Genomic DNA, 10,666 nt, shown 5'->3' with positions numbered 1-10,666 from the left:
TCACCCCCCAGGGGGGATGGTCACGCCGCAATCCCTTCTCCTCCATTCTCCTCTCAGGATCTTGGGCACGCATGCACACGCGCCCAGCGTGAGTTCTAAGCCACCGGGTCCGGGGTGAGAACTGTGGTCGACTACATGGGAGTCCAGCGACATAGCCATTACACTAACTGCTGGTTCCCCATAATTTTTTATATTAAAAAATACTACAAAGTCTGAAGGCAATTCATGAATTTCTTTGTTCATTTATTCATTTATTTATTCATGTTTCAGTATCAAGCAATTTATGAACCCCTAATATTCATAAAGCAATAGCTATGAAACTATTTCAAAATATATCCTCTAGGGTCAGCTGTGTAGCACAACAGTTAAGCACGGTGCCAGAAAGCCAGACCCCACCAGGCTTCAAGTCCTGAGCTCTAGAAGTTTGAAAAACATGCATATGCCTAGGATCCTGATATGATGGAAAATTGAAGGAAAAGGAGTACAGCGTTTACCAGATCCCAATGGGGAATGATTCCTCTTTTTTTCTTTTACTTTCTCACTCTCTCTTATGCATACACAAGCCCTTTGGCATTTAAAGAAATTTTATATGCAAGCAGATGGAATGGTGGTTCAGGTATTGGACTCCCCCATGGCTGACTGCAGTTCAAGTCCCAGACCTGGCAGTTTGCTTTCTCACTTTCCATCTCTCTCTTTCTCTTTGTGTTTCTCTCTCAGGTGAGTGCATGTGCCCTATAGCAAATTAAATAATAATATTAAATAAATAATTCTTTGAAAAAAGAATTTCAAAATATACCATTGAATATATGTATAGTTTTCTAAGAAGTTTACATTGATGAAATCGGACTAATATGGGCATGTAGAATGATTCAGTTGAAGGGCCAGAGTGACTCCATTTTGTTAAACCTACTTTTCTGAGAATTGGCACCATTTCAAGGAGGTGAGCCAATCACGTAGGAAAAGGTCACAAGACTATCACCCTACTGGGGCTGGCCAGTGATAAGAAACAAAGGAAATACCAGAGACCTGAAGTAACTTGCCAATCAGTAAAAGACAAGTATGTTTCTTGAAATCTACAGCCAATGTGTAGCTGCCTGAGTGCATTCCTCAGCACCCCTTGACCTCCCCCCACAACAGCTAAATAAAAACACAGCCCAACTAACACTGGGGCTCTCAACTCTGACCCGCTGTGCCAGTAAGATTGGGAGTCCTGACTCGAGCCCAAATAAAAGCGACCCTTGTGTGTTTACATAGGAATCGGCTCCTTGGTGGTCTCTTGGGGATTTCGTGACAGGGTACAACACAGTATTATTCAAATTGTTTTACTATCATTTCTCATAAATGAGTATCATATTTTAATCATAGAATAAAGTAGAATAACAATTAAAAAGTTTCAGGATTAGCTGTGGTGGCAGAGTGGCATCACAGCACTTTGCAGTGCTGAAAACCCTGTAAGAGATCAGGGTTCGACTTGTACCTGCGAGCCATGCCTGTACTTTCCATGCTCCTGGCTGGCTGGGAGCCTGGTGGATGGGATGGACGGCAGTGTGAGGAACCGTTCAAAGTGCTTGTCTTTCTCTTCTGAAAGGAATGGAGCATAATTTAAAAAAAGTCAGTCTAAAAATTTTAGAGTAAATAAGAACATAAGCCTTCACATCACTCTGAAATAGAAATTGACAACGAACGGAGAAGAGAAAAATGTCTTATTTTATTAGGATACTTCTTGTAATGGATATAAATGACATAGGTTTCCTGCTGTCACTTTTCCTGGAATTTCGACAAGTCACATTGATTTGACCGCATCATTTATACACATTTTAAATATCAACTCTTCTCGATGACTTACTCATTAGGTAGTCAACAAAATCCCATATTTTATTTTAGATCTGAATAATATCTGTGAGATAAACAACATTATCCAACATAGGATGCTACTTTCAGAATATTTTCGACCTGTATTAATGAGATAATTCTGATTAATTTCAAAATTTCCTCTGAAGGAAAATTCAAAGAATGGAAAAGTTAAAAAAAAATCAAATAATGGTTCACACCAACTTATCAATGAGTCAGGGGATGTTTTGTGTATACACACAGGCAGTCTATATTTGTGGCAATTTGAAACACACACGCCATGAGTGCTTTGTTATGGGCTTTTACCAGTGGAAACCCTGGGTCAAAAAAGTAATGAAACACAAAGAAAACAATAGTGCTACTATTCAACCAGTACATTCGTGTGACCAAACTTCAAAGCCGGTTATAGAACTTAGAGCACTTGGTCATCCCATCTCTATATGGTGGGGATGTAATTCCCAACCACAGACTGAGGAAATGGGATTAAGTGATTTGTATAGACCTCAGGGAGCCAAGCTAAATCCCTGTTACTCTGCAGTAGGAGAATAATTTTCTCTGTACACTTCACCTAAGTATTTAGAATTTAATTGAAATGATACACATTTTGAAATACATAAAATTCTGCCCATCAAGGCTGACCTTTACCTGTTAGGTTTAAATGCTAGGAATTGGAATCAATTTTGTGTTTATTGTTTTAAGTTGTAAAAGATTTTCTGGATGTCTCTTTCTTTAAAACAATCTAGGATGTTTTTAATTTACTTAGGTATAGATGCATTTTATTGGGGAGACCTATATATTTCATTTTTACCGACTGAATGTAGGTGTATGTGCATGTGTGCGTTAACACTTTGATTGTAAAATATTGTAGAAGATAGAAACTTGTGGTGAGGAAAAAAGAAGTTAGTTTTAGGTGCCCAGCAAATGAACTGTTTCTTCAGTGCTATATACATTGCGTGTATTGGAACTCTTTGGGAAAGAATTAAGTCGATTGGAAGAGTTTTCCAGATTTTTGATGAGTGAGTTCCTTTCATGGTAACATATACTTTCATAGACTTCCATTTTGAATTTTTATGATCATTTCACAATTTTTGTACCATGATTTATAAAGAAATGATTTTCGGTAAAATAATCTTATGACATAATTAAAATTATATTTATAAAGTTTAATAACATTCATAAGAAAGGTTAATTTCAAACTTTCTTATTTTCTCAAGTACTCGTGTTATTCAATTTGATTGAAGTATTGAAGGAAGAAGAGTGATTTGTCTACAAATGTAATATGACATTTCCATTTAGTGAGTTAACAAATATTAAAAAGGAGATTGAGGCCCATCCCGGTGGCATAGTTGGCAACATACTGAACTGCAGTGCTGGAAGCCTCATGGCTGACTGTGGGTTTGGATCCCTGGCCCAGATGACCTGAAACACAACAGGTCCACACACTTGCACCCAAAGTCCTGATTGGCTGGAGGGCTGGGGGAAGGAGATCACGGTGTGACAAGACCCATCCGGGGAGCGCCTCTTGCTCTCTCTCTAGCTCTCTCACTTGCACGTGCATGCACATGCACACTCTATCATGAATTTTTAAAAAGTAGATAGAAATAAAACTGACATGTATCAAAAAAAGACAAAAAACTGTTCTTATCATACTTGAAGTTCCCACTGTACACTTGATTTATTTTTATATATTTTCAAATGTTGCTATAAAAACAAAAGAGTTACAAACTGATCATTTTTTAATAAATTCAATGCATTCCAAAAGTTTTAAAACAATTATGGTGATCATTTTAACTGAGATTATGACCATCAGCAATTCTGGTGCAGTAAGGAACGTTCTACTCAACCGGTTTTAAAGAAGTTTTTTTTGTTTTAAAGAATTATTTAATACATTTTAATTTTATTTTTAAAAAATTTATCAGAGTGGGTTGGCAGGTGATGTGGTGGTTAAGGGTGTTGGGCTCCCATGTGGCCGGCTGTGTTTCGAGTCCTGGACCTGATGACTTGCTTTTTCACTTTCTCTCTCTCTCTTGCTCCATCCTTCCCTCTCTGGTCAAATTAAAATAAGTAAATAAATAAATAAAGTTCAATAAATTAATTATTTAGAAATTTTTTTGACCAGAGAGAGAGAGAGAGAAAGAGAGAGAAAAGAAATAAGAAAGAAAGCCACCAGGTCCAGAACTTGAACCACAGTTAGTCATGTGGGAGTCCAGTGCCTTAATACCACACCATCTGCTCGCCATTTTACAGAAGATTTAATTGTAGGTTTTTTTGTTTTTTTGTTTGTTTGTTTTTTGGTTTTTTTTTTTTAGAGGTGTTTGCCTCAGGGTCCGTGTGTTCGCTAGAGAGAGAGAGAGAGAGAGAGAGAGACAGAGAGAGAGATAGAGACAGAGGCAGACACATTGAGAGGGAAAGTGAGAAATCACCTCCCAGGGGATTATCATACCGCAATCCTTTCTCCATTCTCCACTTGGGATCTGGGGCATGCACACATACACAACTGGTGTGATTTTTCAAGCCACCTGATCCTGGACTTGAACTGCGGTTGGCCATGTGGGAGTCCAGCAACGCAACTGCTATGCCATATGCTGGTCCCAGTTGTCATTTTAAAAATCAAGTGCATGTATTATGCCTTTATTAAGTAGCTTTTGGTTGTCACTATTAAAATGTTCACATTCTTTATTTATCTATCTATTTTTCAAAATGATTTCTAGGTCAAAAAATTTCCTGATAGTATCTTGTCTTACATTTCTCCAATTCTTTCAACATTTGGTTGGATTATACTTAGGCTTTATTTATTTATTTATTTATTTTCAGTTTAGCAGAGATGATATTTTCAAGGCAGACATAATTCCCATTAGAAAGAGTTGCTTACGCTAGCCTAGTGGCGTAGTGGACACTGCTAAAGCGATGCTGGATCCATTTGGAAGGATGGATCCCTCTGAGTCTGTGCATTCAAGGTGTGCTCACCATGATCCTAGCTGGCTGAGAAGGGGAGGAGGATCACAGTGTAAGACCTTGTTGACGGTGCTCATTTCTCTCTCTTTCTCTCTCATGAAAGAAGGAAAGAAACTGAGAAAAATGCTTATTATTGACCACTGCCTAAGTAGGGCAAGGGACATATTGTGAGCAGTCCTTGACGTATTCAATGAAACTGTATTCCTTTCGTATTCACAGATTTGGAGCACAGAATGCAGGATTTAAAAACTGCTGAACTCTCTCTTTTTTTAAAAAAAATATTTATTTTAAAAGTTTATTTTTTAATTAAGGTATAATTGACCACAAATTAAGTGTAGTTTCTGATAGAACAGGATGTTTGATATATGTATACATTGTTCAATGATTAAGTCAAGCTAATTAACACTATCCATCACGTCACATACTTACTATTTTTTGTGGTGAGAGCAATTAAGATGTTCTCTTTTAGCAATTTTCAAGCATATAATAAATTACTGCTAATTACAGTCACCAAGCTGTGCAATAGATCTCCTGAGCTTATTTTTCCTGTCTAAATAAAATATTATTCCCTTTGACTAACATCTCTCTGTTCACCCCTTCCCTCTCCTGCCTTCCCTGGCAATCACATTCTACTTTGTTTCTGTGAGTTTTATTTCTTTAGGGTCCACATATAAATGAGATCATGCCGTCTTTCTGTACCTGGCTTATTTCCTGAATGTCATCCAGGCTCATCTATTACATAATTACACTATTTCCTCTGTTTTACAACTTAGTAGTTTTATACACTCACACTTCCTTTATCCATTTACCCACCAAATGGGCCCTTCAGTTGATTCCATGTTTTGGCTATTGCTAATAGTGTTGCAATGAAAATGAGAATGCAGGTATTCTGTTGACATACTGATCTCAATTCCTTTGGATACATATCTAATAGTAGGATTGCTGGATCATATTGAAGTTCTATTTTTTTTTAATTAATTTTACTTAGTATTTTATTTGAGTTTTCCATAGAGCATGAACACTCATGAGAGAGAGAGAGATAGCTGCTAGGTTCAGGACTTGAATTGCATTTGGCTATGGGGAAGTCCAACACCTTAACCAACACACTACCTGCTGGTCCCTTAAGATATTGAGTAGTTGGGACCAGCAAATGGTGTAATGGTTATGTTGCTGGATTCCCACATAGTTAACTGCAGTTTGAGCCCTGGACCTGGTAGCTTAAAACTCAAGCCAGATGTGTGTGAGTGTGTGCCCAAAATCCTGAGAGGACAATGGAGGAAAAGGAATTGTTTTCTATTCTTCCTTTCTTCCTTCCTTCCTTTCTTCCTTCCTTTCTTTCTTTCTTTCTGTCTTTTTGAAGACTCAGTCTCAGTATATTGAGACTCTCCTGCAGCAGCCTTTCAGCAATGGGACCACAGGTGGGTGCGTTCATGGCTGGGACAATGTCTAAGTCCTTAATCCATTTTGGGTAGATTTTTGTATATGACATAAGATACTGTCCAATTTCATACTTGTGCATTTGAAAAATATTTTTCTTTATTCGTGATGGACTGCTTATGTGTGCATGTGAAAGGGAGAGAGACAGATAGACGGAGATGAGCTGCAATCGCCTTCCTCTGGCCCTCCAGCCCATCAGATACTGAATACTCATTCACTCATGCTGCGTGTGCTAAATCCCAGCAGTATGGAGAAATGGAGAAGTGATTCTGGTGTGACCACACTCCACTGGGGAGTGCTTTTTCCCCTCTCCCTCTCTTTCTGTCTCTCTCTCTCTGGGGAGTGTGCCTACCCTTTGGCAAAATTATTTTTCAAATTATATTATTCCCAAACAATATGAGAAACACACATTACATTGGTAGTTGGTAGTGATACAGAATTTAAAGAATCTTAAGCCTATGTTTCTTTAATAAACAAAATGAAGAATGTATTTAGATGCTTGAAAAATTACCTAGCTTGCGGGGCTGGCAAGTGGTGTGGTAGTTAAGGGCTCTGAACTCCAGCATGGCCAGCCACAATTTGAGTCCTGGACCTGGAGTCTTGCTTTCTTGCTTTCCCTCTCTCTCTCTCTTTCACTCTGTCCCTCTATAGTTAAATTAAAATAAATTAATAAATAAACAAATAAGGTAAAATAAAAAATAATTTTTCTTTGAAAAAAAAACCTAGCTTGCTTTTTTTTTAACAAATAACAAATTTTTTTTTTTTTTTTTTTATTTATGTATTTTTGACATAGGCTGTGTGGGGTCACTGGAGAGAGACAGAGAAAGGAAAAGAGAGAAATCATCTCCCTGGGAGGACAGCCACTCCACAATACCTTCTCCATCCTGTCAGGATTTTGGGCGCGCACACACACACACACGCACACACACTTGGCATGGTTTTCAAGCCTCCAGGGCCAGGACTTGAGCAACAGTCAGTCATGTGGGAGTCCAGTCCCTTAACTACTATATCTGCTGGTCCCACCTACTTTGCTTGAACCTTTTCTCTAAATCTGGTAGTTTATCAGTGTTTAATTAAATTTTTTAGATTTATTTTAACTTTATTATTATTATTATTATTTTCTGAATTGATCAGCGAGAGGAAGCAAGAGAGAGAGAGAAAGCGAGAAAGCAAACCACCAGGTCTAAGACTTGAGCCGTGGTTGGCCATGTGGGAGTCCAGTGCCTTTAACCATCATGCTAATTGCTGGCCCTGTTGTTTAATTTATTAAAGGCCATGACAATTGCACTAAATAATTACCTTAACTTAATTTTATCTTGCATTCCTTTTAACATTTATCACTAGCACTTGCATTTGATTTTGCTTCTGCAGGTATAAAATGTACAGGTCTGGGACAGGGAAATACAAAGTGAGCCTAGACACTTTTGTGCTAAAATGAAAGTGCTCAAAGAAAAATGGGAACATGTCCAAAGGACACATGAGTTGCCTTAATGGGTATTGACTGAATCTGAAATCATTCAAGTATCAAAATAAATTATAGTGATAAAGGATCCTAATATATTCCATTAAAATTAAACCATGAATCTGTTATGATACTCAGGAAAAGCTGAGGAGGTTAGGGTTCAAAAATTCTCTACAGAAAAATTCTAATAAACTGTGGACTAGGGTTAGAAAATTCTAAAAATTAGAAAATGGCTGGTCTATGATCGCTAGGATATCAGCTGATTCAAGCATAGGATTATCAATTGATGCTAGAACTGCTTATTAATTATATACAAGAAATAAATGTACCTTTAAATGAGAGAGCCGACAGAAGCTACACTAAGGGGTCCCATTTTTCAGCACTGCTATGAAAGAAATGGATTTATGTGCCTCCCACTGTGACGGAGGGGGAGGCCTTACTATCACCAATGCTGTATCTTGCCCCAAATGTTTCATCTGAATCTAGTCATGAAGAAAGAATTAAATCCAGATTGTAAGACACTTTACAAGATTACTATCTTGGGCCCTTGCCTTGTGGAAGAAAGGCAAAACTAGCTGGGGAATTTGCCTAGATTCTTTAGAGATATATTGAAATATTTAGGGGTAAAAATATCATGATATTGGCAACTTACTGTCAAATGGCTTAGCATCTACCTGTCTATACCTATCTGTCTGTCATCCCTTGAACATGAGAGCCAGCAAGTGTAGGGCAAGGTTAACAGCCGCTGAAGCTGGATAAGGAATTTGTGGAGTTTTGTTATTCCATTCTTTCAACTTTTCTTTAGGTCAAAAATTTGTCGAAATAAAATATTGGGGTGGAGGGGAAAGAAATAGAAATATTCTTAGTAGGAAAGGATAATGCATAGTTTGTGTTTAAAAAATAAAAAATAAAGAACCAGTTAATGGTGTGGTGGTTAAGGCAGCTGGGTCCCACATGGTCAACTGTGCAATCTGAATCCCAGATTTGGTGGCTTGAAAATCACATCAGGGGTGTGTGTGTGTGTGTGTGTGTGTGTGTGCCCAAAATCCTGAGAAGAGAATGAAGGAGAGATTGTGATGTGGCCATCCCCACTGGGAGGTGCTTTTTCACTCACTTTCTCTGTCTCTCTGTTGTGAGTGCATGAGCCCTATAGCAAATTAAGAAATATATTTTTTTGTAATCACACTGGGCACTTGTGCATGTATGCCCAAAATACCAAAAAGGGAGAAATAGAGAAGGGATTCAGTGTGACCACTTCCAACGGTGGAAGTAGAGATCAAGAATGATCTCCCATCGATATTCATGGGAGATGGTGCCACACACGTACAGAGCTTCTGTGGCCAGCTTCCGCATCAGACCCACTGAATGAGTTCCCTTGTTATTGCATGGCATAGCAATGTCCACATAGCGCTAGGGAGAATATGTCGCACAGAGCATGGGAGACAGTCTCTGTGAGAGGCTAATGGTCAGCCCTGGGATCAGTAACCATCAGAAGGCACGACTCCTGGAAGACTGTCTACATCTGGTTAGTGAGGGTTCCAGAAGTGAAGTGGCCAGCCATAGGAATGACTCCAGTGGCAATGGCAAACTTCAGCACTATGCTGGCCAATATTCCTAGAAGAAATGACAGTGACATCAGCAAGGTTTTCACTGGCAACAATGGCCTGAGCTTCAACAGAAGCTTCTCCCACGTTTGTTTTAGATTTATGATGTAGATGCCATCATTTGTCCTTCTGTATATGTACTATTCCACATAGAAGTCAAGGTTGGTGCCACTTAAGTGGGTTCTGCAGCAATAAATCTGAAGACATCCACCTTTGTTTGCAGGACATCAAGGGCTCTGGATGTTATTAAAGTTTCCTTTACATTGTGGCCGGCAGGTGATGGTTCTGGACTTCTATCTGGCTGACTATGGATCAAGTCCTGGACCTGGCACTTTGCTTTCTCACTTTTTTTACCCTCTCTCTTTCTTATCAAAATTAAAATAAATAGGGACCAGCAGGTGGTATGGTGGTTAAGGCACTGGACACTCCCACATGGCTGACCATGGTTCAAGTCCTGGACCTGGTGGCTTGTTTTCTCATTTTCCCTCTCTCTCTGGTCTCTCTATGTCAAGTTAGAAAATAAATGAATGATAAATACAAGTTAAAAAATAAAAATAATTCTTTTTCTTTTTTTGAGAGGTTTTCGCTATAGGACGCGTGCGCTCGCCGGACAGAGAGAGACAGAGAGACAGAAAGCGAGAAATCACCCCCCAGGGGGGATGATCACGCCACAACCCCCTCTCCTCCATTCTCCTCTTGGGATCTTGGGCATGCACGCACATGTGCCTGGCGTGAGTTTTAAGCCACCAGGTCCGGGACATGAACCGCGGTCGACTACGTGGGAGTCCAGCGACATAGCCATTATGCTAACTGCTGGTTCCCAAAATAATCTTTTTTATGTTTTTATTTATTTGTTATCATCATAATCTTATTTTTATTACATTGGATCACATATAACTTTACAGTGTATTACATTGCTTTTTCAAAAGGGAATGCCATGCATGTCAGTCAGTACAGAGACATTAACATCCCACTTCATCATTCAACATCTTTTCATTGTTTTTCCCAATCATTATTATTATTATTCCAATTTTTTTTTAACCAATCAATCATTATTTCTCATTTTGCTTGTAAAAAGACTTTACCCATCATGAAATACTTCTCAGACCAATCCAGTTGAGAATATTATACACATCATCATCAACAGGTAATAAACCATGTCTGTGTCCCACTAATGTCATGCCTCTCTATTTGTTCTCTTGCTATCTTTCTTTATACTCTTCTCTTCACCCCCCCATTCCACACTATCTTATCCTCATTAAGTATTTTCACTGCTTTTATGTCCTCCAATATTTTGCTCTGTACCATAGAGTGAGGATAGTTGGTATATATTAAGTGGATACATACAATATCTTTC

At 38.6% G+C, this 10,666-nt stretch overlaps 1 pseudogene; it reads right to left on the bottom strand.

Annotated features, from left to right (window-relative positions):
- The window catches only part of LOC102492273 (40S ribosomal protein SA-like), a 55,814-nt pseudogene that overhangs the window by 4,422 nt on the left and 40,726 nt on the right, over positions 1 to 10,666 (bottom strand).

This window comes from Tupaia chinensis, unplaced genomic scaffold (genome assembly GCF_000334495.1).
Source record: "Tupaia chinensis unplaced genomic scaffold, TupChi_1.0 Scaffold143868_1, whole genome shotgun sequence".
Taxonomy (NCBI): domain Eukaryota; kingdom Metazoa; phylum Chordata; class Mammalia; order Scandentia; family Tupaiidae; genus Tupaia; species Tupaia belangeri.
Note: the sequence above shows the minus strand (reverse complement) of the source record. Positions and strands in the feature narration are given on the sequence as shown.